This window comes from Phyllobates terribilis, unplaced genomic scaffold (genome assembly GCF_046119375.1).
Source record: "Phyllobates terribilis strain yellow unplaced genomic scaffold, ASM4611937v1 Scaffold_1631__1_contigs__length_240842, whole genome shotgun sequence".
Classification (NCBI taxonomy): domain Eukaryota; kingdom Metazoa; phylum Chordata; class Amphibia; order Anura; family Dendrobatidae; genus Phyllobates; species Phyllobates terribilis.
The window spans coordinates 215,973-240,593 of NW_027364391.1; the positions used below are offsets into that span (position 1 = coordinate 215,973).

General features: G+C 45.7%; 18 non-coding genes and 1 pseudogene across 18 annotated transcripts; all 19 read left to right on the forward strand.

Annotated features, from left to right (window-relative positions):
• Nucleotides 1-514: 514 nt before the first annotated feature.
• LOC141244907 (U2 spliceosomal RNA) lies at nt 515-705 on the forward strand. The gene has a single exon (XR_012308803.1). It is a non-coding gene; the product is annotated as a U2 spliceosomal RNA (small nuclear RNA).
• Nucleotides 706-1,825: 1,120 nt separating this feature from the next.
• LOC141244908 (U2 spliceosomal RNA) lies at nt 1,826-2,016 on the forward strand. The gene has a single exon (XR_012308804.1). It is a non-coding gene; the product is annotated as a U2 spliceosomal RNA (small nuclear RNA).
• A 1,120-nt stretch (nt 2,017-3,136) lies between these two features.
• LOC141244931 (U2 spliceosomal RNA) lies at nt 3,137-3,327 on the forward strand. The gene has a single exon (XR_012308825.1). It is a non-coding gene; the product is annotated as a U2 spliceosomal RNA (small nuclear RNA).
• Nucleotides 3,328-4,449: 1,122 nt separating this feature from the next.
• Nucleotides 4,450-4,640, forward strand: LOC141244910 (U2 spliceosomal RNA). Its single transcript, XR_012308805.1, has one exon. It is a non-coding gene; the product is annotated as a U2 spliceosomal RNA (small nuclear RNA).
• Nucleotides 4,641-5,759: 1,119 nt separating this feature from the next.
• Nucleotides 5,760-5,950, forward strand: LOC141244911 (U2 spliceosomal RNA). Its single transcript, XR_012308806.1, has one exon. It is a non-coding gene; the product is annotated as a U2 spliceosomal RNA (small nuclear RNA).
• A 1,121-nt stretch (nt 5,951-7,071) lies between these two features.
• LOC141244912 (U2 spliceosomal RNA) lies at nt 7,072-7,262 on the forward strand. The gene has a single exon (XR_012308807.1). It is a non-coding gene; the product is annotated as a U2 spliceosomal RNA (small nuclear RNA).
• A 1,113-nt stretch (nt 7,263-8,375) lies between these two features.
• Nucleotides 8,376-8,566, forward strand: LOC141244932 (U2 spliceosomal RNA). Its single transcript, XR_012308826.1, has one exon. It is a non-coding gene; the product is annotated as a U2 spliceosomal RNA (small nuclear RNA).
• A 1,117-nt stretch (nt 8,567-9,683) lies between these two features.
• On the forward strand, nt 9,684-9,874 carry LOC141244913 (U2 spliceosomal RNA). The gene has a single exon (XR_012308808.1). It is a non-coding gene; the product is annotated as a U2 spliceosomal RNA (small nuclear RNA).
• Nucleotides 9,875-10,986: 1,112 nt separating this feature from the next.
• Nucleotides 10,987-11,177, forward strand: LOC141244914 (U2 spliceosomal RNA). Its single transcript, XR_012308809.1, has one exon. It is a non-coding gene; the product is annotated as a U2 spliceosomal RNA (small nuclear RNA).
• Nucleotides 11,178-12,297: 1,120 nt separating this feature from the next.
• Nucleotides 12,298-12,488, forward strand: LOC141244944 (U2 spliceosomal RNA). Its single transcript, XR_012308837.1, has one exon. It is a non-coding gene; the product is annotated as a U2 spliceosomal RNA (small nuclear RNA).
• A 1,122-nt stretch (nt 12,489-13,610) lies between these two features.
• Nucleotides 13,611-13,798, forward strand: LOC141244953 (U2 spliceosomal RNA). Its single transcript, XR_012308846.1, has one exon. It is a non-coding gene; the product is annotated as a U2 spliceosomal RNA (small nuclear RNA).
• A 1,118-nt stretch (nt 13,799-14,916) lies between these two features.
• On the forward strand, nt 14,917-15,107 carry LOC141244922 (U2 spliceosomal RNA). The gene has a single exon (XR_012308817.1). It is a non-coding gene; the product is annotated as a U2 spliceosomal RNA (small nuclear RNA).
• Nucleotides 15,108-16,226: 1,119 nt separating this feature from the next.
• LOC141244916 (U2 spliceosomal RNA) lies at nt 16,227-16,417 on the forward strand. The gene has a single exon (XR_012308811.1). It is a non-coding gene; the product is annotated as a U2 spliceosomal RNA (small nuclear RNA).
• A 1,119-nt stretch (nt 16,418-17,536) lies between these two features.
• LOC141244917 (U2 spliceosomal RNA) lies at nt 17,537-17,727 on the forward strand. Its single transcript, XR_012308812.1, has one exon. It is a non-coding gene; the product is annotated as a U2 spliceosomal RNA (small nuclear RNA).
• A 1,119-nt stretch (nt 17,728-18,846) lies between these two features.
• On the forward strand, nt 18,847-19,037 carry LOC141244918 (U2 spliceosomal RNA). Its single transcript, XR_012308813.1, has one exon. It is a non-coding gene; the product is annotated as a U2 spliceosomal RNA (small nuclear RNA).
• A 1,119-nt stretch (nt 19,038-20,156) lies between these two features.
• LOC141244919 (U2 spliceosomal RNA) lies at nt 20,157-20,347 on the forward strand. Its single transcript, XR_012308814.1, has one exon. It is a non-coding gene; the product is annotated as a U2 spliceosomal RNA (small nuclear RNA).
• Nucleotides 20,348-21,464: 1,117 nt separating this feature from the next.
• Nucleotides 21,465-21,655, forward strand: LOC141244920 (U2 spliceosomal RNA). Its single transcript, XR_012308815.1, has one exon. It is a non-coding gene; the product is annotated as a U2 spliceosomal RNA (small nuclear RNA).
• A 1,119-nt stretch (nt 21,656-22,774) lies between these two features.
• LOC141244971 (U2 spliceosomal RNA) lies at nt 22,775-22,866 on the forward strand (annotated as a pseudogene).
• Nucleotides 22,867-23,654: 788 nt separating this feature from the next.
• On the forward strand, nt 23,655-23,838 carry LOC141244958 (U2 spliceosomal RNA). The gene has a single exon (XR_012308850.1). It is a non-coding gene; the product is annotated as a U2 spliceosomal RNA (small nuclear RNA).
• The last annotated feature ends 783 nt before the right edge of the window (nt 23,839-24,621 follow it).

Consider the following 24,621-nt stretch of genomic DNA (forward strand, 5'->3'; position numbering starts at 1 on the left):
TTATGGCGGTCTCTGTGAGCTTCTCAGTGACATTCAGCCATCCAGGTATCCCGCCTGCAGTAGACGGAATGTGGCAATGGAACGCTGGCTGCGCGTGTCATAATAGGCTCTGAGCCTTTATATACCTGCGCACAGCAGCAGCCACCTTCAGTCTGCTGCTGGACAGCCAGCAGCAGCAGCAGCAGCAGGAGAGGTAATTAATCAGCAACCCTCCTGCTAAGGGTAGACAGCTGCTCGTTCCACCCCCCCCCCCCGCCTTAATTGGTTCTCCTCCCTTCCAACGGTGTTGAGGCGGGTGGGAACAGCCGGGGGTTGAGGGTACTGTGCTAAAAGAGGTGGAGTTATGCAGATCTAAAACGCGTGGATTGCAGCAGCAGCAAGCCGAAAAGTGCAGGCATGTGAGGGATCTAGAGGTTGACAGCATGTCTTCTTAACGGGAGTCCAGGTGGCCATCTCCACAAATGGACTTTTCAGAATCCTTGGGTGGCACCGTAGTCGGAAACCAATTCTGGTTATCGCTTCTCGGCCTTTTGGCTAAGATCAAGTGTAGTATCTGTTCTTATCAGTTTAATATCTGATACGTCCCCTATCTGGGGACCATATATTAAATGGATTTTTAGAACAGGGAGATGGAAAAAGAGCTTGCTCTGTCCACTCCACGCATTGACCTGGTATTGCAGTATCTCCAGGACCGGTGCACCCCTTCTTTAATGCAGTTTCTAAAATCAGAAAGAATTGAATTCAATGCTTTTTGTTCATTTGGCTTGTTTGTCGGATTTTGGGATGGACTCTTTGGCTTTGCTTTTCTTCTCCTCATTGGATTTTTCATGTTAAAAGTTGCAGAAGCCAGATGACAAGCTCATTTTGGTTCAACTTCAGCAACTGTGCATTGCATTGCCATGTAATGTAATGCAATGCTATCTATCTAGCTCTCCCTCTATACTTCCTTTTGGATAAACAGACATATTAGGCAAGCATTTTGGAGCTTTCACCTAAATAACTACAGGTGGTGAGATAAGCTGCACAATATAATTGACCTTTCAGTATATTGTTGCACACACACCATCTATTTAGCAAATGCCCTTGTTATCAACAGCAGCCTTTTAAACTCACCTGAGCTAACAGGTATGTGAGCTGGTTACTCTGCTGCGCTTAAAATTTCTTTTTTGGTTTGCTACAATGCCTTTTCTGAAACGTTGTCTCCCTCTGCTGGAACACTGACTTCTTTCATTTAATGCCTGCAGACTATAAAAGAGAAACCAACCCAAAAAGTTTGGTTGATTAGTCTGTGGCATTCTTTTAAACTGTTGCTTATGGCGGTCTCTGTGAGCTTCTCAGTGACATTCAGCCATCCAGGTATCCCGCCTGCAGTAGACGGAATGTGGCAATGGAACGCTGGCTGCGCGTGTCATAATAGGCTCTGAGCCTTTATATACCTGCGCACAGCAGCAGCCACCTTCAGTCTGCTGCTGGACAGCCAGCAGCAGCAGCAGCAGCAGGAGAGGTAATTAATCAGCAACCCTCCTGCTAAGGGTAGACAGCTGCTCGTTCCACCCCCCCCCCCCGCCTTAATAGGTTCTCCTCCCTTCCAACGGTGTTGAGGCGGGTGGGAACAGCCGGGGGTTGAGGGTACTGTGCTAAAAGAGGTGGAGTTATGCAGATCTAAAACGCGTGGATTGCAGCAGCAGCAAGCCAAAAAGTGCAGGCATGTGAGGGATCTAGAGGTTGACAGCATGTCTTCTTAACGGGAGTCCAGGTGGCCATCTCCACAAATGGACTTTTCAGAATCCTTGGGTGGCACCGTAGTCGGAAACCAATTCTGGTTATCGCTTCTCGGCCTTTTGGCTAAGATCAAGTGTAGTATCTGTTCTTATCAGTTTAATATCTGATACGTCCCCTATCTGGGGACCATATATTAAATGGATTTTTAGAACAGGGAGATGGAAAAAGAGCTTGCTCTGTCCACTCCACGCATTGACCTGGTATTGCAGTATCTCCAGGACCGGTGCACCCCTTCTTTAATGCAGTTTCTAAAATCAGAAAGAATTGAATTCAATGCTTTTTGTTCATTTGGCTTGTTTGTCGGATTTTGGGATGGACTCTTTGGCTTTGCTTTTCTTCTCCTCATTGGATTTTTCATGTTAAAAGTTGCAGAAGCCAGATGACAAGCTCATTTTGGTTCAACTTCAGCAACTGTGCATTGCATTGCCATGTAATGTAATGCAATGCTATCTATCTAGCTCTCCCTCTATACTTCCTTTTGGATAAACAGACATATTAGGCAAGCATTTTGGAGCTTTCACCTAAATAACTACAGGTGGTGAGATAAGCTGCACAATATAATTGACCTTTCAGTATATTGTTGCACACACACCATCTATTTAGCAAATGCCCTTGTTATCAACAGCAGCCTTTTAAACTCACCTGAGCTAACAGGTATGTGAGCTGGTTACTCTGCTGCGCTTAAAATTTCTTTTTTGGTTTGCTACAATGCCTTTTCTGAAACGTTGTCTCCCTCTGCTGGAACACTGACTTCTTTCATTTAATGCCTGCAGACTATAAAAGAGAAACCAACCCAAAAAGTTTGGTTGATTAGTCTGTGGCATTCTTTTAAACTGTTGCTTATGGTGGTCTCTGTGAGCTTCTCAGTGACATTCAGCCATCCAGGTATCCCGCCTGCAGTAGACGGAATGTGGCAATGGAACGCTGGCTGCGCGTGTCATAATAGGCTCTGAGCCTTTATATACCTGCGCACAGCAGCAGCCACCTTCAGTCTGCTGCTGGACAGCCAGCAGCAGCAGCAGCAGCAGGAGAGGTAATTAATCAGCAACCCTCCTGCTAAGGGTAGACAGCTGCTCGTTCCACCCCCCCCCCCCGCCTTAATTGGTTCTCCTCCCTTCCAACGGTGTTGAGGCGGGTGGGAACAGCTGGGGGTTGAGGGTACTGTGCTAAAAGAGGTGGAGTTATGCAGATCTAAAACGCGTGGATTGCAGCAGCAGCAAGCCGAAAAGTGCAGGCATGTGAGGGATCTAGAGGTTGACAGCATGTCTTCTTAACGGGAGTCCAGGTGGCCATCTCCACAAATGGACTTTTCAGAATCTTTGGGTGGCACCGTAGTCGGAAACCAATTCTGGTTATCGCTTCTCGGCCTTTTGGCTAAGATCAAGTGTAGTATCTGTTCTTATCAGTTTAATATCTGATACGTCCCCTATCTGGGGACCATATATGAAATGGATTTTTAGAACAGGGAGATGGAAAAAGAGCTTGCTCTGTCCACTCCACGCATTGACCTGGTATTGCAGTATCTCCAGGACCGGTGCACCCCTTCTTTAATGCAGTTTCTAAAATCAGAAAGAATTGAATTCAATGCTTTTTGTTCATTTGGCTTGTTTGTCGGATTTTGGGATGGACTCTTTGGCTTTGCTTTTCTTCTCCTCATTGGATTTTTCATGTTAAAAGTTGCAGAAGCCAGATGACAAGCTCATTTTGGTTCAACTTCAGCAACTGTGCATTGCATTGCCATGTAATGTAATGCAATGCTATCTATCTAGCTCTCCCTCTATACTTCCTTTTGGATAAACAGACATATTAGGCAAGCATTTTGGAGCTTTCACCTAAATAACTACAGGTGGTGAGATAAGCTGCACAATATAATTGACCTTTCAGTATATTGTTGCACACACACCATCTATTTAGCAAATGCCCTTGTTATCAACAGCAGCCTTTTAAACTCACCTGAGCTAACAGGTATGTGAGCTGGTTACTCTGCTGCGCTTAAAATTTCTTTTTTGGTTTGCTACAATGCCTTTTCTGAAACGTTGTCTCCCTCTGCTGGAACACTGACTTCTTTCATTTAATGCCTGCAGACTATAAAAGAGAAACCAACCCAAAAAGTTTGGTTGATTAGTCTGTGGCATTCTTTTAAACTGTTGCTTATGGCGGTCTCTGTGAGCTTCTCAGTGACATTCAGCCATCCAGGTATCCCGCCTGCAGTAGACGGAATGTGGCAATGGAACGCTGGCTGCGCGTGTCATAATAGGCTCTGAGCCTTTATATACCTGCGCACAGCAGCAGCCACCTTCAGTCTGCTGCTGGACAGCCAGCAGCAGCAGCAGCAGCAGGAGAGGTAATTAATCAGCAACCCTCCTGCTAAGGGTAGACAGCTGCTCGTTCCACCCCCCCCCCCCCCGCCTTAATTGGTTCTCCTCCCTTCCAACGGTGTTGAGGCGGGTGGGAACAGCCGGGGGTTGAGGGTACTGTGCTAAAAGAGGTGGAGTTATGCAGATCTAAAACGCGTGGATTGCAGCAGCAGCAAGCCGAAAAGTGCAGGCATGTGAGGGATCTAGAGGTTGACAGCATGTCTTCTTAACGGGAGTCCAGGTGGCCATCTCCACAAATGGACTTTTCAGAATCCTTGGGTGGCACCGTAGTCGGAAACCAATTCTGGTTATCGCTTCTCGGCCTTTTGGCTAAGATCAAGTGTAGTATCTGTTCTTATCAGTTTAATATCTGATACGTCCCCTATCTGGGGACCATATATTAAATGGATTTTTAGAACAGGGAGATGGAAAAAGAGCTTGCTCTGTCCACTCCACGCATTGACCTGGTATTGCAGTATCTCCAGGACCGGTGCACCCCTTCTTTAATGCAGTTTCTAAAATCAGAAAGAATTGAATTCAATGCTTTTTGTTCATTTGGCTTGTTTGTCGGATTTTGGGATGGACTCTTTGGCTTTGCTTTTCTTCTCCTCATTGGATTTTTCATGTTAAAAGTTGCAGAAGCCAGATGACAAGCTCATTTTGGTTCAACTTCAGCAACTGTGCATTGCATTGCCATGTAATGTAATGCAATGCTATCTATCTAGCTCTCCCTCTATACTTCCTTTTGGATAAACAGACATATTAGGCAAGCATTTTGGAGCTTTCACCTAAATAACTACAGGTGGTGAGATAAGCTGCACAATATAATTGACCTTTCAGTATATTGTTGCACACACACCATCTATTTAGCAAATGCCCTTGTTATCAACAGCAGCCTTTTAAACTCACCTGAGCTAACAGGTATGTGAGCTGGTTACTCTGCTGCGCTTAAAATTTCTTTTTTGGTTTGCTACAATGCCTTTTCTGAAACGTTGTCTCCCTCTGCTGGAACACTGACTTCTTTCATTTAATGCCTGCAGACTATAAAAGAGAAACCAACCCAAAAAGTTTGGTTGATTAGTCTGTGGCATTCTTTTAAACTGTTGCTTATGGCGGTCTCTGTGAGCTTCTCAGTGACATTCAGCCATCCAGGTATCCCGCCTGCAGTAGACGGAATGTGGCAATGGAACGCTGGCTGCGCGTGTCATAATAGGCTCTGAGCCTTTATATACCTGCGCACAGCAGCAGCCACCTTCAGTCTGCTGCTGCACAGCCAGCAGCAGCAGCAGCAGCAGGAGAGGTAATTAATCAGCAACCCTCCTGCTAAGGGTAGACAGCTGCTCGTTCCACCCCCCCCCCCGCCTTAATTGGTTCTCCTCCCTTCCAACGGTGTTGAGGCGGGTGGGAACAGCCGGGGGTTGAGGGTACTGTGCTAAAAGAGGTGGAGTTATGCAGATCTAAAACGCGTGGATTGCAGCAGCAGCAAGCCGAAAAGTGCAGGCATGTGAGGGATCTAGAGGTTGACAGCATGTCTTCTTAACGGGAGTCCAGGTGGCCATCTCCACAAATGGACTTTTCAGAATCCTTGGGTGGCACCGTAGTCGGAAACCAATTCTGGTTATCGCTTCTCGGCCTTTTGGCTAAGATCAAGTGTAGTATCTGTTCTTATCAGTTTAATATCTGATACGTCCCCTATCTGGGGACCATATATTAAATGGATTTTTAGAACAGGGAGATGGAAAAAGAGCTTGCTCTGTCCACTCCACGCATTGACCTGGTATTGCAGTATCTCCAGGACCGGTGCACCCCTTCTTTAATGCAGTTTCTAAAATCAGAAAGAATTGAATTCAATGCTTTTTGTTCATTTGGCTTGTTTGTCGGATTTTGGGATGGACTCTTTGGCTTTGCTTTTCTTCTCCTCATTGGATTTTTCATGTTAAAAGTTGCAGAAGCCAGATGACAAGCTCATTTTGGTTCAACTTCAGCAACTGTGCATTGCATTGCCATGTAATGTAATGCAATGCTATCTATCTAGCTCTCCCTCTATACTTCCTTTTGGATAAACAGACATATTAGGCAAGCATTTTGGAGCTTTCACCTAAATAACTACAGGTGGTGAGATAAGCTGCACAATATAATTGACCTTTCAGTATATTGTTGCACACACACCATCTATTTAGCAAATGCCCTTGTTATCAACAGCAGCCTTTTAAACTCACCTGAGCTAACAGGTATGTGCGCTGGTTACTCTGCTGCGCTTAAAATTTCTTTTTTGGTTTGCTACAATGCCTTTTCTGAAACGTTGTCTCCCTCTGCTGGAACACTGACTTCTTTCATTTAATGCCTGCAGACTATAAAAGAGAAACCAACCCAAAAAGTTTGGTTGATTAGTCTGTGGCATTCTTTTAAACTGTTGCTTATGGCGGTCTCTGTGAGCTTCTCAGTGACATTCAGCCATCCAGGTATCCCGCCTGCAGTAGATGGAATGTGGCAATGGAACGCTGGCTGCGCGTGTCATAATAGGCTCTGAGCCTTTATATACCTGCGCACAGCAGCAGCCACCTTCAGTCTGCTGCTGGACAGCCAGCAGCAGCAGCAGCAGCAGGAGAGGTAATTAATCAGCAACCCTCCTGCTAAGGGTAGACAGCTGCTCGTTCCACCCCCCCCCCCCCGCCTTAATTGGTTCTCCTCCCTTCCAACGGTGTTGAGGCGGGTGGGAACAGCCGGGGGTTGAGGGTACTGTGCTAAAAGAGGTGGAGTTATGCAGATCTAAAACGCGTGGATTGCAGCAGCAGCAAGCCGAAAAGTGCAGGCATGTGAGGGATCTAGAGGTTGACAGCATGTCTTCTTAACGGGAGTCCAGGTGGCCATCTCCACAAATGGACTTTTCAGAATCCTTGGGTGGCACCGTAGTCGGAAACCAATTCTGGTTATCGCTTCTCGGCCTTTTGGCTAAGATCAAGTGTAGTATCTGTTCTTATCAGTTTAATATCTGATACGTCCCCTATCTGGGGACCATATATTAAATGGATTTTTAGAACAGGGAGATGGAAAAAGAGCTTGCTCTGTCCACTCCACGCATTGACCTGGTATTGCAGTATCTCCAGGACCGGTGCACCCCTTCTTTAATGCAGTTTCTAAAATCAGAAAGAATTGAATTCAATGCTTTTTGTTCATTTGGCTTGTTTGTCGGATTTTGGGATGGACTCTTTGGCTTTGCTTTTCTTCTCCTCATTGGATTTTTCATGTTAAAAGTTGCAGAAGCCAGATGACAAGCTCATTTTGGTTCAACTTCAGCAACTGTGCATTGCATTGCCATGTAATGTAATGCAATGCTATCTATCTAGCTCTCCCTCTATACTTCCTTTTGGATAAACAGACGTATTAGGCAAGCATTTTGGAGCTTTCACCTAAATAACTACAGGTGGTGAGATAAGCTGCACAATATAATTGACCTTTCAGTATATTGTTGCACACACACCATCTATTTAGCAAATGCCCTTGTTATCAACAGCAGCCTTTTAAACTCACCTGAGCTAACAGGTATGTGCGCTGGTTACTCTGCTGCGCTTAAAATTTCTTTTTTGGTTTGCTACAATGCCTTTTCTGAAACGTTGTCTCCCTCTGCTGGAACACTGACTTCTTTCATTTAATGCCTGCAGACTATAAAAGAGAAACCAACCCAAAAAGTTTGGTTGATTAGTCTGTGGCATTCTTTTAAACTGTTGCTTATGGCGGTCTCTGTGAGCTTCTCAGTGACATTCAGCCATCCAGGTATCCCGCCTGCAGTAGACGGAATGTGGCAATGGAACGCTGGCTGCACGTGTCATAATAGGCTCTGAGCCTTTATATACCTGCGCACAGCAGCAGCCACCTTCAGTCTGCTGCTGGACAGCCAGCAGCAGCAGCAGGAGAGGTAATTAATCAGCAACCCTCCTGCTAAGGGTAGACAGCTGCTCGTTCCACCCCCCCCCCCGCCTTAATTGGTTCTCCTCCCTTCCAACGGTGTTGAGGCGGGTGGGAACAGCCGGGAGTTGAGGGTACTGTGCTAAAAAAGGTGGAGTTATGCAGATCTAAAACGCGTGGATTGCAGCAGCAGCAAGCCGAAAAGTGCAGGCATGTGAGGGATCTAGAGGTTGACAGCATGTCTTCTTAACGGGAGTCCAGGTGGCCATCTCCACAAATGGACTTTTCAGAATCCTTGGGTGGCACCGTAGTCGGAAACCAATTCTGGTTATCGCTTCTCGGCCTTTTGGCTAAGATCAAGTGTAGTATCTGTTCTTATCAGTTTAATATCTGATACGTCCCCTATCTGGGGACCATATATTAAATGGAATTTTAGAACAGGGAGATGGAAAAAGAGCTTGCTCTGTCCACTCCACGCATTGACCTGGTATTGCAGTATCTCCAGGACCGGTGCACCCCTTCTTTAATGCAGTTTCTAAAATCAGAAAGAATTGAATTCAATGCTTTTTGTTCATTTGGCTTGTTTGTCGGATTTTGGGATGGACTCTTTGGCTTTGCTTTTCTTCTCCTCATTGGATTTTTCATGTTAAAAGTTGCAGAAGCCAGATGACAAGCTCATTTTGGTTCAACTTCAGCAACTGTGCATTGCATTGCCATGTAATGTAATGCAATGCTATCTATCTAGCTCTCCCTCTATACTTCCTTTTGGATAAACAGACATATTAGGCAAGCATTTTGGAGCTTTCACCTAAATAACTACAGGTGGTGAGATAAGCTGCACAATATAATTGACCTTTCAGTATATTGTTGCACACACACCATCTATTTAGCAAATGCCCTTGTTATCAACAGCAGCCTTTTAAACTCACCTGAGCTAACAGGTATGTGAGCTGGTTACTCTGCTGCGCTTAAAATTTCTTTTTTGGTTTGCTACAATGCCTTTTCTGAAACGTTGTCTCCCTCTGCTGGAACACTGACTTCTTTCATTTAATGCCTGCAGACTATAAAAGAGAAACCAACCCAAAAAGTTTGGTTGATTAGTCTGTGGCATTCTTTTAAACTGTTGCTTATGGCGGTCTCTGTGAGCTTCTCAGTGACATTCAGCCATCCAGGTATCCCGCCTGCAGTAGACGGAATGTGGCAATGGAACGCTGGCTGCGCGTGTCATAATAGGCTCTGAGCCTTTATATACCTGCGCACAGCAGCAGCCACCTTCAGTCTGCTGCTGGACAGCCAGCAGCAGCAGCAGCAGGAGAGGTAATTAATCAGCAACCCTCCTGCTAAGGGTAGACAGCTGCTCGTTCCACCCCCCCCCCCCGCCTTAATTGGTTCTCCTCCCTTCCAACGGTGTTGAGGCGGGTGGGAACAGCCGGGGGTTGAGGGTACTGTGCTAAAAGAGGTGGAGTTATGCAGATCTAAAACGCGTGGATTGCAGCAGCAGCAAGCCGAAAAGTGCAGGCATGTGAGGGATCTAGAGGTTGACAGCATGTCTTCTTAACGGGAGTCCAGGTGGCCATCTCCACAAATGGACTTTTCAGAATCCTTGGGTGGCACCGTAGTCGGAAACCAATTCTGGTTATCGCTTCTCGGCCTTTTGGCTAAGATCAAGTGTAGTATCTGTTCTTATCAGTTTAATATCTGATACGTCCCCTATCTGGGGACCATATATTAAATGGATTTTTAGAACAGGGAGATGGAAAAAGAGCTTGCTCTGTCCACTCCACGCATTGACCTGGTATTGCAGTATCTCCAGGACCGGTGCACCCCTTCTTTAATGCAGTTTCTAAAATCAGAAAGAATTGAATTCAATGCTTTTTATTCATTTGGCTTGTTTGTCGGATTTTGGGATGGACTCTTTGGCTTTGCTTTTCTTCTCCTCATTGGATTTTTCATGTTAAAAGTTGCAGAAGCCAGATGACAAGCTCATTTTGGTTCAACTTCAGCAACTGTGCATTGCATTGCCATGTAATGTAATGCAATGCTATCTATCTAGCTCTCCCTCTATACTTCCTTTTGGATAAACAGACATATTAGGCAAGCATTTTGGAGCTTTCACCTAAATAACTACAGGTGGTGAGATAAGCTGCACAATATAATTGACCTTTCAGTATATTGTTGCACACACACCATCTATTTAGCAAATGCCCTTGTTATCAACAGCAGCCTTTTAAACTCACCTGAGCTAACAGGTATGTGAGCTGGTTACTCTGCTGCGCTTAAAATTTCTTTTTTGGTTTGCTACAATGCCTTTTCTGAAACGTTGTCTCCCTCTGCTGGAACACTGACTTCTTTCATTTAATGCCTGCAGACTATAAAAGAGAAACCAACCCAAAAAGTTTGGTTGATTAGTCTGTGGCATTCTTTTAAACTGTTGCTTATGGCGGTCTCTGTGAGCTTCTCAGTGACATTCAGCCATCCAGGTATCCCGCCTGCAGTAGACGGAATGTGGCAATGGAACGCTGGCTGCGCGTGTCATAATAGGCTCTGAGCCTTTATATACCTGCGCACAGCAGCAGCCACCTTCAGTCTGCTGCTGGACAGCCAGCAGCAGCAGCAGGAGAGGTAATTAATCAGCAACCCTCCTGCTAAGGGTAGACAGCTGCTCGTTCCACCCCCCCCCCGCCTTAATTGGTTCTCCTCCCTTCCAACGGTGTTGAGGCGGGTGGGAACAGCCGGGGGTTGAGGGTACTGTGCTAAAAGAGGTGGAGTTATGCAGATCTAAAACGCGTGGATTGCAGCAGCAACAAGCCGAAAAGTGCAGGCATGTGAGGGATCTAGAGGTTGACAGCATGTCTTCTTAACGGGAGTCCAGGTGGCCATCTCCACAAATGGACTTTTCAGAATCCTTGGGTGGCACCGTAGTCGGAAACCAATTCTGGTTATCGCTTCTCGGCCTTTTGGCTAAGATCAAGTGTAGTATCTGTTCTTATCAGTTTAATATCTGATACGTCCCCTATCTGGGGACCATATATTAAATGGATTTTTAGAACAGGGAGATGGAAAAAGAGCTTGCTCTGTCCACTCCACGCATTGACCTGGTATTGCAGTATCTCCAGGACCGGTGCACCCCTTCTTTAATGCAGTTTCTAAAATCAGAAAGAATTGAATTCAATGCTTTTTGTTCATTAAGCTTGTTTGTCGGATTTTGGGATGGACTCTTTGGCTTTGCTTTTCTTCTCCTCATTGGATTTTTCATGTTAAAAGTTGCAGAAGCCAGATGACAAGCTCATTTTGGTTCAACTTCAGCAACTGTGCATTGCATTGCCATGTAATGTAATGCAATGCTATCTATCTAGCTCTCCCTCTATACTTCCTTTTGGATAAACAGACATATTAGGCAAGCATTTTGGAGCTTTCACCTAAATAACTACAGGTGGTGAGATAAGCTGCACAATATAATTGACCTTTCAGTATATTGTTGCACACACACCATCTATTTAGCAAATGCCCTTGTTATCAACAGCAGCCTTTTAAACTCACCTGAGCTAACAGGTATGTGAGCTGGTTACTCTGCTGCGCTTAAAATTTCTTTTTTGGTTTGCTACAATGCCTTTTCTGAAACGTTGTCTCCCTCTGCTGGAACACTGACTTCTTTCATTTAATGCCTGCAGACTATAAAAGAGAAACCAACCCAAAAAGTTTGGTTGATTAGTCTGTGGCATTCTTTTAAACTGTTGCTTATGGCGGTCTCTGTGAGCTTCTCAGTGACATTCAGCCATCCAGGTATCCCGCCTGCAGTAGACGGAATGTGGCAATGGAACGCTGGCTGCGCGTGTCATAATAGGCTCTGAGCCTTTATATACCTGCGCACAGCAGCAGCCACCTTCAGTCTGCTGCTGGACAGCCAGCAGCAGCAGCAGCAGCAGGAGAGGTAATTAATCAGCAACCCTCCTGCTAAGGGTAGACAGCTGCTCGTTCCACCCCCCCCCCCCGCCTTAATTGGTTCTCCTCCCTTCCAACGGTGTTGAGGCGGGTGGGAACAGCCGGGGGTTGAGGGTACTGTGCTAAAGGAGGTGGAGTTATGCAGATCTAAAACGCGTGGATTGCAGCAGCAGCAAGCCGAAAAGTGCAGGCATGTGAGGGATCTAGAGGTTGACAGCATGTCTTCTTAACGGGAGTCCAGGTGGCCATCTCCACAAATGGACTTTTCAGAATCCTTGGGTGGCACCGTAGTCGGAAACCAATTCTGGTTATCGCTTCTCGGCCTCTTGGCTAAGATCAAGTATAGTATCTGTTCTTATCAGTTTAATATCTGATACGTCCCCTATCTGGGGACCATATATTAAATGGATTTTTAGAACAGGGAGATGGAAAAAGAGCTTGCTCTGTCCACTCCACGCATTGACCTGGTATTGCAGTATCTCCAGGACCGGTGCACCCCTTCTTTAATGCAGTTTCTAAAATCAGAAAGAATTGAATTCAATGCTTTTTGTTCATTTGGCTTGTTTGTCGGATTTTGGGATGGACTCTTTGGCTTTGCTTTTCTTCTCCTCATTGGATTTTTCATGTTAAAAGTTGCAGAAGCCAGATGACAAGCTCATTTTGGTTCAACTTCAGCAACTGTGCATTGCATTGCCATGTAATGTAATGCAATGCTATCTATCTAGCTCTCCCTCTATACTTCCTTTTGGATAAACAGACATATTAGGCAAGCATTTTGGAGCTTTCACCTAAATAACTACAGGTGGTGAGATAAGCTGCACAATATAATTGACCTTTCAGTATATTGTTGCACACACACCATCTATTTAGCAAATGCCCTTGTTATCAACAGCAGCCTTTTAAACTCACCTGAGCTAACAGGTATGTGAGCTGGTTACTCTGCTGCGCTTAAAATTTCTTTTTTGGTTTGCTACAATGCCTTTTCTGAAACGTTGTTCTCCCTCTGCTGGAACACTGACTTCTTTCATTTAATGCCTGCAGACTATAAAAGAGAAACCAACCCAAAAAGTTTGGTTGATTAGTCTGTGGCATTCTTTTAAACTGTTGCTTATGGCGGTCTCTGTGAGCTTCTCAGTGACATTCAGCCATCCAGGTATCCCGCCTGCAGTAGACGGAATGTGGCAATGGAACGCTGGCTGCGCGTGTCATAATAGGCTCTGAGCCTTTATATACCTGCGCACAGCAGCAGCCACCTTCAGTCTGCTGCTGGACAGCCAGCAGCAGCAGCAGCAGCAGGAGAGGTAATTAATCAGCAACCTCCTGCTAAGGGTAGACAGCTGCTCTTTCCACCCCCCCCCCCCCGCCTTAATTGGTTCTCCTCCCTTCCACAGTTGTTGAGGCGGGTGGGAACAGCCGGGGGTTGAGGGTACTGTGCTAAAAGAGGTGGAGTTATGCAGATCTAAAACGCGTGGATTGCAGCAGCAGCAAGCCGAAAAGTGCAGGCATGTGAGGGATCTAGAGGTTGACAGGCATGTCTTCTTAACGGGAGTCCAGGTGGCCATCTCCACAAATGGACTTTTCAGAATCCTTGGGTGGCACCGTAGTCGGAAACCAATTCTGGTTATCGCTTCTCGGCCTCTTGGCTAAGATCAAGTGTAGTATCTGTTCTTATCAGTTTAATATCTGGTACGCCCCTATCTGGGGACCATATATTAAATGGATTTTAGAACAGGGAGATGGAAAAAGAGCTTGCTCTGTCCACTCCACGCATTGACCTGGTATTGCAGTATCTCCAGGACGGTGCACCCCTTCTTTAATGCAGTTTATAAAATCAGAAAGAATTGAATTCAATGCTTTTGTTCATTTGGCTTGTTTGTCGGATTTTGGGATGGACTCTTTGGCTTTGCTTTTCTTCTCCTCATTGGATTTTTCATGTTAAAAGTTGCAGAAGCCAGATGACAAGCTCATTTTGGTTCAACTTCAGCAACTGTGCATTGCATTGCCATGTAATGTAATGCAATGCTATCTATCTAGCTCTCCCTCTATACTTCCTTTTGGATAAACAGACATATTAGGCAAGCATTTTGGAGCTTTCACCTAAATAACTACAGGTGGTGAGATAAGCTGCACAATATAATTGACCTTTCAGTATATTGTTGCACACACACCATCTATTTAGCAAATGCCCTTGTTATCAACAGCAGCCTTTTAAACTCACCTGAGCTAACAGGTATGTGAGCTGGTTACTCTGCTGCGCTTAAAATTTCTTTTTTGGTTTGCTACAATGCCTTTTCTGAAACGTTGTCTCCCTCTGCTGGAACACTGACTTCTTTCATTTAATGCCTGCAGACTATAAAAGAGAAACCAACCCAAAAAGTTTGGTTGATTAGTCTGTGGCATTCTTTTAAACTGTTGCTTATGGCGGTCTCTGTGAGCTTCTCAGTGACATTCAGCCATCCAGGTATCCCGCCTGCAGTAGACGGAATGTGGCAATGGAACGCTGGCTGCGCGTGTCATAATAGGCTCTGAGCCTTTATATACCTGCGCACAGCAGCAGCCACCTTCAGTCTGCTGCTGGACAGCCAGCAGCAGCAGCAGCAGCAGGAGAGGTAATTAATCAGCAACCCTCCTGCTAAGGGTAGACAGCTGCTCGTTCCACCCCCCCCCCCGCCTTAATTGGTTCTCCTCCCTTCCAACAGTGTTGAGGCGGGTGGGAACAGCCGGGGGTTGAGGGTACTGTGCTAAAAGAGGTGGAGTTATGCAGATCTAAAACGCGTGGATTGCAGCAGCAGCAAGCCGAAAAGTGCAGGCATGTGAGGGATCTAGAGGTTGACAGCATGTCTTCTTAACGGGAGTCCAGGTGGCCATCTCCACAAATGGACTTTTCAGAATCCTTGGGTGGCACCGTAGTCGGAAACCAATTCTGGTTATCGCTTCTCGGCCTTTTGGCTAAGATCAAGTGTAGTATCTGTTCTTATCAGTTTAATATCTGATACGTCCCCTATCTGGGGACCATATATTAAATGGATTTTTAGAACAGGGAGATGGAAAAAGAGCTTGCTCTGTCCACTCCATGCATTGACCTGGTATTGCAGTATCTCCAGGACCGGTGCACCCCTTCTTTAATGCAGTTTCTAAAATCAGAAAGAATTGAATTCAATGCTTTTTGTTCATTTGGCTTGTTTGTCGGATTTTGGGATGGACTCTTTGGCTTTGCTTTTCTTCTCCTCATTGGATTTTTCATGTTAAAAGTTGCAGAAGCCAGATGACAAGCTCATTTTGGTTCAACTTCAGCAACTGTGCATTGCATTGCCATGTAATGTAATGCAATGCTATCTATCTAGCTCTCCCTCTATACTTCCTTTTGGATAAACAGACATATTAGGCAAGCATTTTGGAGCTTTCACCTAAATAACTACAGGTGGTGAGATAAGCTGCACAATATAATTGACCTTTCAGTATATTGTTGCACACACACCATCTATTTAGCAAATGCCCTTGTTATCAACAGCAGCCTTTTAAACTCACCTGAGCTAACAGGTATGTGAGCTGGTTACTCTGCTGCGCTTAAAATTTCTTTTTTGGTTTGCTACAATGCCTTTTCTCAAACGTTGTCGCCCTCTGCTGGAACACTGACTTCTTTCATTTAATGCCTGCAGACTATAAAAGAGAAACCAACCCAAAAAGTTTGGTTGATTAGTCTGTGGCATTCTTTTAAACTGTTGCTTATGGCGGTCTCTGTGAGCTTCTCAGTGACATTCAGCCATCCAGGTATCCCGCCTGCAGTAGACGGAATGTGGCAATGGAACGCTGGCTGCGCGTGTCATAATAGGCTCTGAGCCTTTATATACCTGCGCACAGCAGCAGCCACCTTCAGTCTGCTGCTGGACAGCCAGCAGCAGCAGCAGCAGCAGGAGAGGTAATTAATCAGCAACCCTCCTGCTAAGGGTAGACAGCTGCTCGTTCCACCCCCCCCCCCGCCTTAATTGGTTCTCCTCCCTTCCAACGGTGTTGAGGCGGGTGTTAACAGCCGGGGGTTGAGGGTACTGTGCTAAAAGAGGTGGAGTTATGCAGATCTAAAACGCGTGGATTGCAGCAGCAGCAAGCCGAAAAGTGCAGGCATGTGAGGGATCTAGAGGTTGACAGCATGTCTTCTTAACGGGAGTCCAGGTGGCCATCTCCACAAATGGACTTTTCAGAATCCTTGGGTGGCACCGTAGTCGGAAACCAATTCTGGTTATCGCTTCTCGGCCTTTTGGCTAAGATCAAGTGTAGTATCTGTTCTTATCAGTTTAATATCTGATACGTCCCCTATCTGGGGACCATATATTAAATGGATTTTTAGAACAGGGAGATGGAAAAAGAGCTTGCTCTGTCCACTCCACGCATTGACCTGGTATTGCAGTATCTCCAGGACCGGTGCACCCCTTCTTTAATGCAGTTTCTAAAATCAGAAAGAATTGAATTCAATGCTTTTTGTTCATTTGGCTTGTTTGTCGGATTTTGGGATGGACTCTTTGGCTTTGCTTTTCTTCTCCTCATTGGATTTTTCATGTTAAAAGTTGCAGAAGCCAGATGACAAGCTCATTTTGGTTCAACTTCAGCAACTGTGCATTGCATTGCCATGTAATGTAATGCAATGCTATCTATCTAGCTCTCCCTCTATACTTCCTTTTGGATAAACAGACATATTAGGCAAGCATTTTGGAGCTTTCACCTAAATAACTACAGGTGGTGAGATAAGCTGCACAATATAATTGACCTTTCAGTATATTGTTGCACACACACCATCTATTTAGCAAATGCCCTTGTTATCAACAGCAGCCTTTTAAACTCACCTGAGCTAACAGGTATGTGAGCTGGTTACTCTGCTGCGCTTAAAATTTCTTTTTTGGTTTGCTACAATGCCTTTTCTGAAACGTTGTCTCCCTCTGCTGGAACACTGACTTCTTTCATTTAATGCCTGCAGACTATAAAAGAGAAACCAACCCAAAAAGTTTGGTTGATTAGTCTGTGGCATTCTTTTAAACTGTTGCTTATGGCGGTCTCTGTGAGCTTCTCAGTGACATTCAGCCATCCAGGTATCCCGCCTGCAGTAGACGGAATGTGGCAATGGAACGCTGGCTGCGCGTGTCATAATAGGCTCTGAGCCTTTATATACCTGCGCACAGCAGCAGCCACCTTCAGTCTGCTGCTGGACAGCCAGCAGCAGCAGCAGCAGCAGGAGAGGTAATTAATCAGCAACCCTCCTGCTAAGGGTAGACAGCTGCTCGTTCCACCCCCCCCCCCGCCTTAATTGGTTCTCCTCCCTTCCAACGGTGTTGAGGCGGGTGGGAACAGCCGGGGGTTGAGGGTACTGTGCTAAAAGAGGTGGAGTTATGCAGATCTAAAACGCGTGGATTGCAGCAGCAGCAAGCCGAAAAGTGCAGGCATGTGAGGGATCTAGAGGTTGACAGCAAGTCTTCTTAACGGGAGTCCAGGTGGCCATCTCCACAAATGGACTTTTCAGAATCCTTGGGTGGCACCGTAGTCGGAAACCAATTCTGGTTATCGCTTCTCGGCCTTTTGGCTAAGATCAAGTGTAGTATCTGTTCTTATCAGTTTAATATCTGATACGTCCCCTATCTGGGGACCATATATTAAATGGATTTTTAGAACAGGGAGATGGAAAAAGAGCTTGCTCTGTCCACTCCACGCATTGACCTGGTATTGCAGTATCTCCAGGACCGGTGCACCCCTTCTTTAATGCAGTTTCTAAAATCAGAAAGAATTGAATTCAATGCTTTTTGTTCATTTGGCTTGTTTGTCGGATTTTGGGATGGACTCTTTGGCTTTGCTTTTCTTCTCCTCATTGGATTTTTCATGTTAAAAGTTGCAGAAGCCAGATGACAAGCTCATTTTGGTTCAACTTCAGCAACTGTGCATTGCATTGCCATGTAATGTAATGCAATGCTATCTATCTAGCTCTCCCTCTATACTTCCTTTTGGATAAACAGACATATTAGGCAAGCATTTTGGAGCTTTCACCAAAATAACTACAGGTGGTGAGATAAGCTGCACAATATAATTGACCTTTCACTATATTGTTGCACACACACCATCTATTTAGCAAATGCCCTTGTTATCAACAGCAGCCTTTTAAACTCACCTGAGCTAACAGGTATGTGAGCTGGTTACTCTGCTGCGCTTAAAATTTCTTTTTTGGTTTGCTACAATGCCTTTTCTGAAACGTTGTCTCCCTCTGCTGGAACACTGACTTCTTTCATTTAATGCCTGCAGACTATAAAAGAGAAACCAACCCAAAAAGTTTGGTTGATTAGTCTGTGGCATTCTTTTAAACTGTTGCTTATGGCGGTCTCTGTGAGCTTCTCAGTGACATTCAGCCATCCAGGTATCCCGCCTGCAGTAGACGGAATGTGGCAATGGAACGCTGGCTGCGCGTGTCATAATAGGCTCTGAGCCTTTATATACCTGCGCACAGCAGCAGCCACCTTCAGTCTGCTGCTGGACAGCCAGCAGCAGCAGCAGCAGCAGGAGAGGTAATTAATCAGCAACCCTCCTGCTAAGGGTAGACAGCTGCTCGTTCCACCCCCCCCCCCGCCTTAATTGGTTCTCCTCCCTTCCAACGGTGTTGAGGCGGGTGGGAACAGCCGGGGGTTGAGGGTACTGTGCTAAAAGAGGTGGAGTTATGCAGATCTAAAACGCGTGGATTGCAGCAGCAGCAAGCCGAAAAGTGCAGGCATGTGAGGGATCTAGAGGTTGACAGCATGTCTTCTTAACGGGAGTCCAGGTGGCCATCTCCACAAATGGACTTTTCAGAATCCTTGGGTGGCACCGTAGTCGGAAACCAATTCTGGTTATCGCTTCTCGGCCTTTTGGCTAAGATCAAGTGTAGTATCTGTTCTTATCAGTTTAATATCTGATACGTCCCCTATCTGGGGACCATATATTAAATGGATTTTTAGAACAGGGAGATGGAAAAAGAGCTTGCTCTGTCCACTCCACGCATTGACCTGGTATTGCAGTATCTCCAGGACCGGTGCACCCCTTCTTTAATGCAGTTTCTAAAATCAGAAAGAATTGAATTCAATGCTTTTTGTTCATTTGGCTTGTTTGTCGGATTTTGGGATGGACTCTTTGGCTTTGCTTTTCTTCTCCTCATTGGATTTTTCATGTTAAAAGTTGCAGAAGCCAGATGACAAGCTCATTTTGGTTCAACTTCAGCAACTGTGCATTGCATTGCCATGTAATGTAATGCAATGCTATCTATCTAGCTCTCCCTCTATACTTCCTTTTGGATAAACAGACATATTAGGCAAGCATTTTGGAGCTTTCACCTAAATAACTACAGGTGGTGAGATAAGCTGCACAATATAATTGACCTTTCAGTATATTGTTGCACACACACCATCTATTTAGCAAATGCCCTTGTTATCAACAGCAGCCTTTTAAACTCACCTGAGCTAACAGGTATGTGAGCTGGTTACTCTGCTGCGCTTAAAATTTCTTTTTTGGTTTGCTACAATGCCTTTTCTGAAACGTTGTCTCCCTCTGCTGGAACACTTACTTCTTTCATTTAATGCCTGCAGACTATAAAAGAGAAACCAACCCAAAAAGTTTGGTTGATTAGTCTGTGGCATTCTTTTAAACTGTTGCTTATGGCGGTCTCTGTGAGCTTCTCAGTGACATTCAGCCATCCAGGTATCCCGCCTGCAGTAGACGGAATGTGGCAATGGAACGCTGGCTGCGCGTGTCATAATAGGCTCTGAGCCTTTATATACCTGCGCACAGCAGCAGCCACCTTCAGTCTGCTGCTGGACAGCCAGCAGCAGCAGCAGCAGCAGGAGAGGTAATTAATCAGCAACCCTCCTGCTAAGGGTAGACAGCTGCTTGTTCCACCCCCCCCCCCGCCTTAATTGGTTCTCCTCCCTTCCAACGGTGTTGAGGCGGGTGGGAACAGCCGGGGGTTGAGGGTACTGTGCTAAAAGAGGTGGAGTTATGCAGATCTAAAACGCGTGGATTGCAGCAGCAGCAAGCCGAAAAGTGCAGGCATGTGAGGGATCTAGAGGTTGACAGCATGTCTTCTTAACGGGAGTCCAGGTGGCCATCTCCACAAATGGACTTTTCAGAATCCTTGGGTGGCACCGTAGTCGGAAACCAATTCTGGTTATCGCTTCTCGGCCTTTTGGCTAAGATCAAGTGTAGTATCTGTTCTTATCAGTTTAATATCTGATACGTCCCCTATCTGGGGACCATATATTAAATGGATTTTTAGAACAGGGAGATGGAAAAAGAGCTTGCTCTGTCCACTCCACGCATTGACCTGGTATTGCAGTATCTCCAGGACCGGTGCACCCCTTCTTTAATGCAGTTTCTAAAATCAGAAAGAATTGAATTCAATGCTTTTTGTTCATTTGGCTTGTTTGTCGGATTTTGGGATGGACTCTTTGGCTTTGCTTTTCTTCTCCTCATTGGATTTTTCATGTTAAAAGTTGCAGAAGCCAGATGACCAGCTCATTTTGGTTCAACTTCAGCAACTGTGCATTGCATTGCCATGTAATGTAATGCAATGCTATCTATCTAGCTCTCCCTCTATACTTCCTTTTGGATAAACAGACATATTAGGCAAGCATTTTGGAGCTTTCACCTAAATAACTACAGGTGGTGAGATAAGCTGCACAATATAATTGACCTTTCAGTATATTGTTGCACACACACCATCTATTTAGCAAATGCCCTTGTTATCAACAGCAGCCTTTTAAACTCACCTGAGCTAACAGGTATGTGAGCTGGTTACTCTGCTGCGCTTAAAATTTCTTTTTTGGTTTGCTACAATGCCTTTTCTGAAACGTTGTCTCCCTCTGCTGGAACACTGACTTCTTTCATTTAATGCCTGCAGACTATAAAAGAGAAACCAACCCAAAAAGTTTGGTTGATTAGTCTGTGGCATTCTTTTAAACTGTTGCTTATGGCGGTCTCTGTGAGCTTCTCAGTGACATTCAGCCATCCAGGTATCCCGCCTGCAGTAGACGGAATGTGGCAATGGAACGCTGGCTGCGCGTGTCATAATAGGCTCTGAGCCTTTATATACCTGCGCACAGCAGCAGCCACCTTCAGTCTGCTGCTGGACAGCCAGCAGCAGCAGCAGCAGGAGAGGTAATTAATCAGCAACCCTCCTGCTAAGGGTAGACAGCTGCTCGTTCCACCCCCCCCCCCCGCCTTAATTGGTTCTCCTCCCTTCCAACGGTGTTGAGGCGGGTGGGAACAGCCGGGGGTTGAGGGTACTGTGCTAAAAGAGGTGGAGTTATGCAGATCTAAAACGCGTGGATTGCAGCAGCAGCAAGCCGAAAAGTGCAGGCATGTGAGGGATCTAGAGGTTGACAGCATGTCTTCTTAACGGGAGTCCAGGTGGCCATCTCCACAAATGGACTTTTCAGAATCCTTGGGTGGCAGTGTAGTCGGAAACCAATTCTGGTTATCGCTTCTCGGCCTTTTGGCTAAGATCAAGTGTAGTATCTGTTCTTATCAGTTTAATATCTGATACGTCCCCTATCTGGGGACCATATATTAAATGGATTTTTAGAACAGGGAGATGGAAAAAGAGCTTGCTCTGTCCACTCCACGCATTGACCTGGTATTGCAGTATCTCCAGGACCGGTGCACCCCTTCTTTAATGCAGTTTCTAAAATCAGAAAGAATTGAATTCAATGCTTTTTGTTCATTTGGCTTGTTTGTCGGATTTTGGGATGGACTCTTTGGCTTTGCTTTTCTTCTCCTCATTGGATTTTTCATGTTAAAAGTTGCAGAAGCCAGATGACAAGCTCATTTTGGTTCAACTTCAGCAACTGTGCATTGCATTGCCATGTAATGTAATGCAATGCTATCTATCTAGCTCTCCCTCTATACTTCCTTTTGGATAAACAGACATATTAGGCAAGCATTTTGGAGCTTTCACCTAAATAACTACAGGTGGTGAGATAAGCTGCACAATATAATTGACCTTTCAGTATATTGTTGCACACACACCATCTATTTAACAAATGCCCTTGTTATCAACAGCAGCCTTTTAAACTCACCTGAGCTAACAGGTATGTGAGCTGGTTACTCTGCTGCGCTTAAAATTTCTTTTTTGGTTTGCTACAATGCCTTTTCTGAAACGTTGTCTCCCTCTGCTGGAACACTGACTTCTTTCATTTAATGCCTGCAGACTATAAAAGAGAAACCAACCCAAAAAGTTTGGTTGATTAGTCTGTGGCATTCTTTTAAACTGTTGCTTATGGCGGTCTCTGTGAGCTTCTCAGTGACATTCAGCCATCCAGGTATCCCGCCTGCAGTAGACGGAATGTGGCAATGGAACGCTGGCTGCGCGTGTCATAATAGGCTCTGAGCCTTTATATACCTGCGCACAGCAGCAGCCACCTTCAGTCTGCTGCTGGACAGCCAGCAGCAGCAGCAGCAGCAGGAGAGGTAATTAATCAGCAACCCTCCTGATAAGGGTAGACAGCTGCTCGTTCCACCCCCCCCCCCGCCTTAATTGGTTCTCCTCCCTTCCAACGGTGTTGAGGCGGGTGGGAACAGCCGGGGGTTGAGGGTACTGTGCTAAAAGAGGTGGAGTTATGCAGATCTAAAACGCGTGGATTGCAGCAGCAGCAAGCCGAAAAGTGCAGGCATGTGAGGGATCTAGAGGTTGACAGCATGTCTTCTTAACGGGAGTCCAGGTGGCCATCTCCACAAATGGACTTTTCAGAATCCTTGGGTGGCACCGTAGTCGGAAACCAATTCTGGTTATCGCTTCTCGGCCTTTTGGCTAAGATCAAGTGTAGTATCTTTCGAAAAGGCGGTTTTGGATGTTGGCCGCCCTAGTAGATTGATACATTATGCACACTGGGGTTTAGGCGCTTGTTAGTACGCCAGGTGGCTAATATAGTCATCTGGTGGAAAGCATGGACCCCAGGATCGACGCCATTGGGCCGGGGAAGATCGAAAGCCCGAAGTGTGAAGTGCCCCAGGAGTGGTGACCCTGGGGTGCCTTAACTCACTGGGATTGGGAACCCCACTTGAGTTTATGGCACATTTGCACAAGCACTTCAAATTTTCTTTCTTCGCACACACCCTTATTCCGGGCCTTCTGGCCTTAGGATGGGGAATTTTTCAATTCCCGGTCGAAGGTCCGGGCAGTATTATACTGTGAAACCTTCACTATTTATTTAATTTCTTTGTCACTGTGTGTCCACTTATTCACGTGTGTCACGTCCTACTAGGATTTTGTCGGGATGCGGTTCCCTTACGGGTTCCTCTCTTGGCAGGTCTAGGGGGGGAGTGTGTGGCCATCAGGTTCCGCTCCCCCCTGAACCCCCCTGGCTCTCCTCTTTCGGGAGGAGAGCGTTGTTGGCTCCCCTCTTCCGGGAGGGGAGCACAGTCTTTGGCTCCCAGTGCCTTGCTCGGGTGAGAACTCGGGCAGGTGCTGGGGGTAAGATTGGGTCGCCTCTGGCTTCGGCTGGAGGTGGCTTTTTGTCCCTGTTCCTCGCTGTGGCCTTTTGGCTCGGAGGGACGGGGAATGGTTTGGGGGACCCTTCTCCTTTTGGAGAGGGTTTCAAGAAGACCAGCATCCTAGTGCACTTTTTTTGTGGCACTTGTCACTTTTTTAAGCGCACTCGGGTTTTGTACACGAATTCGGGCTTTCGATAAAAAAAAAAAATCTGTTCTTATCAGTTTAATATCTGATACGTCCCCTATCTGGGGACCATATATTAAATGGATTTTTAGAACAGGGAGATGGAAAAAGAGCTTGCTCTGTCCACTCCACGCATTGACCTGGTATTGCAGTATCTCCAGGACCGGTGCACCCCTTCTTTAATGCAGTTTCTAAAATCAGAAAGAATTGAATTCAATGCCTTTTGTTCATTTGGCTTGTTTGTCGGATTTTGGGATGGACTCTTTGGCTTTGCTTTTCTTCTCCTCATTGGATTTTTCATGTTAAAAGTTGCAGAAGCCAGATGACAAGCTCATTTTGGTTCAACTTCAGCAACTGTGCATTGCATTGCCATGTAATGTAATGCAATGCTATCTATCTAGCTCTCCCTCTATACTTCCTTTTGGATAAACAGACATATTAGGCAAGCATTTTGGAGCTTTCACCTAAATAACTACAGGTGGTGAGATAAGCTGCACAATATAATTGACCTTTCAGTATATTGTTGCACACACACCATCTATTTAGCAAATGCCCTTGTTATCAACAGCAGCCTTTTAAACTCACCTGAGCTAACAGGTATGTGAGCTGGTTACTCTGCTGCGCTTAAAATTTCTTTTTTGGTTTGCTACAATGCCTTTTCTGAAACGTTGTCTCCCTCTGCTGGAACACTGACTTCTTTCATTTAATGCCTGCAGACTATAAAAGAGAAACCAACCCAAAAAGTTTGGTTGATTAGTCTGTGGCATTCTTTTAAACTGTTGCTTATGGCGGTCTCTGTGAGCTTCTCAGTGACATTCAGCCATCCAGGTATCCCGCCTGCAGTAGACGGAATGTGGCAATGGAACGCTGGCTGCGCGTGTCATAATAGGCTCTGAGCCTTTATATACCTGCGCACAGCAGCAGCCACCTTCAGTCTGCTGCTGGACAGCCAGCAGCAGC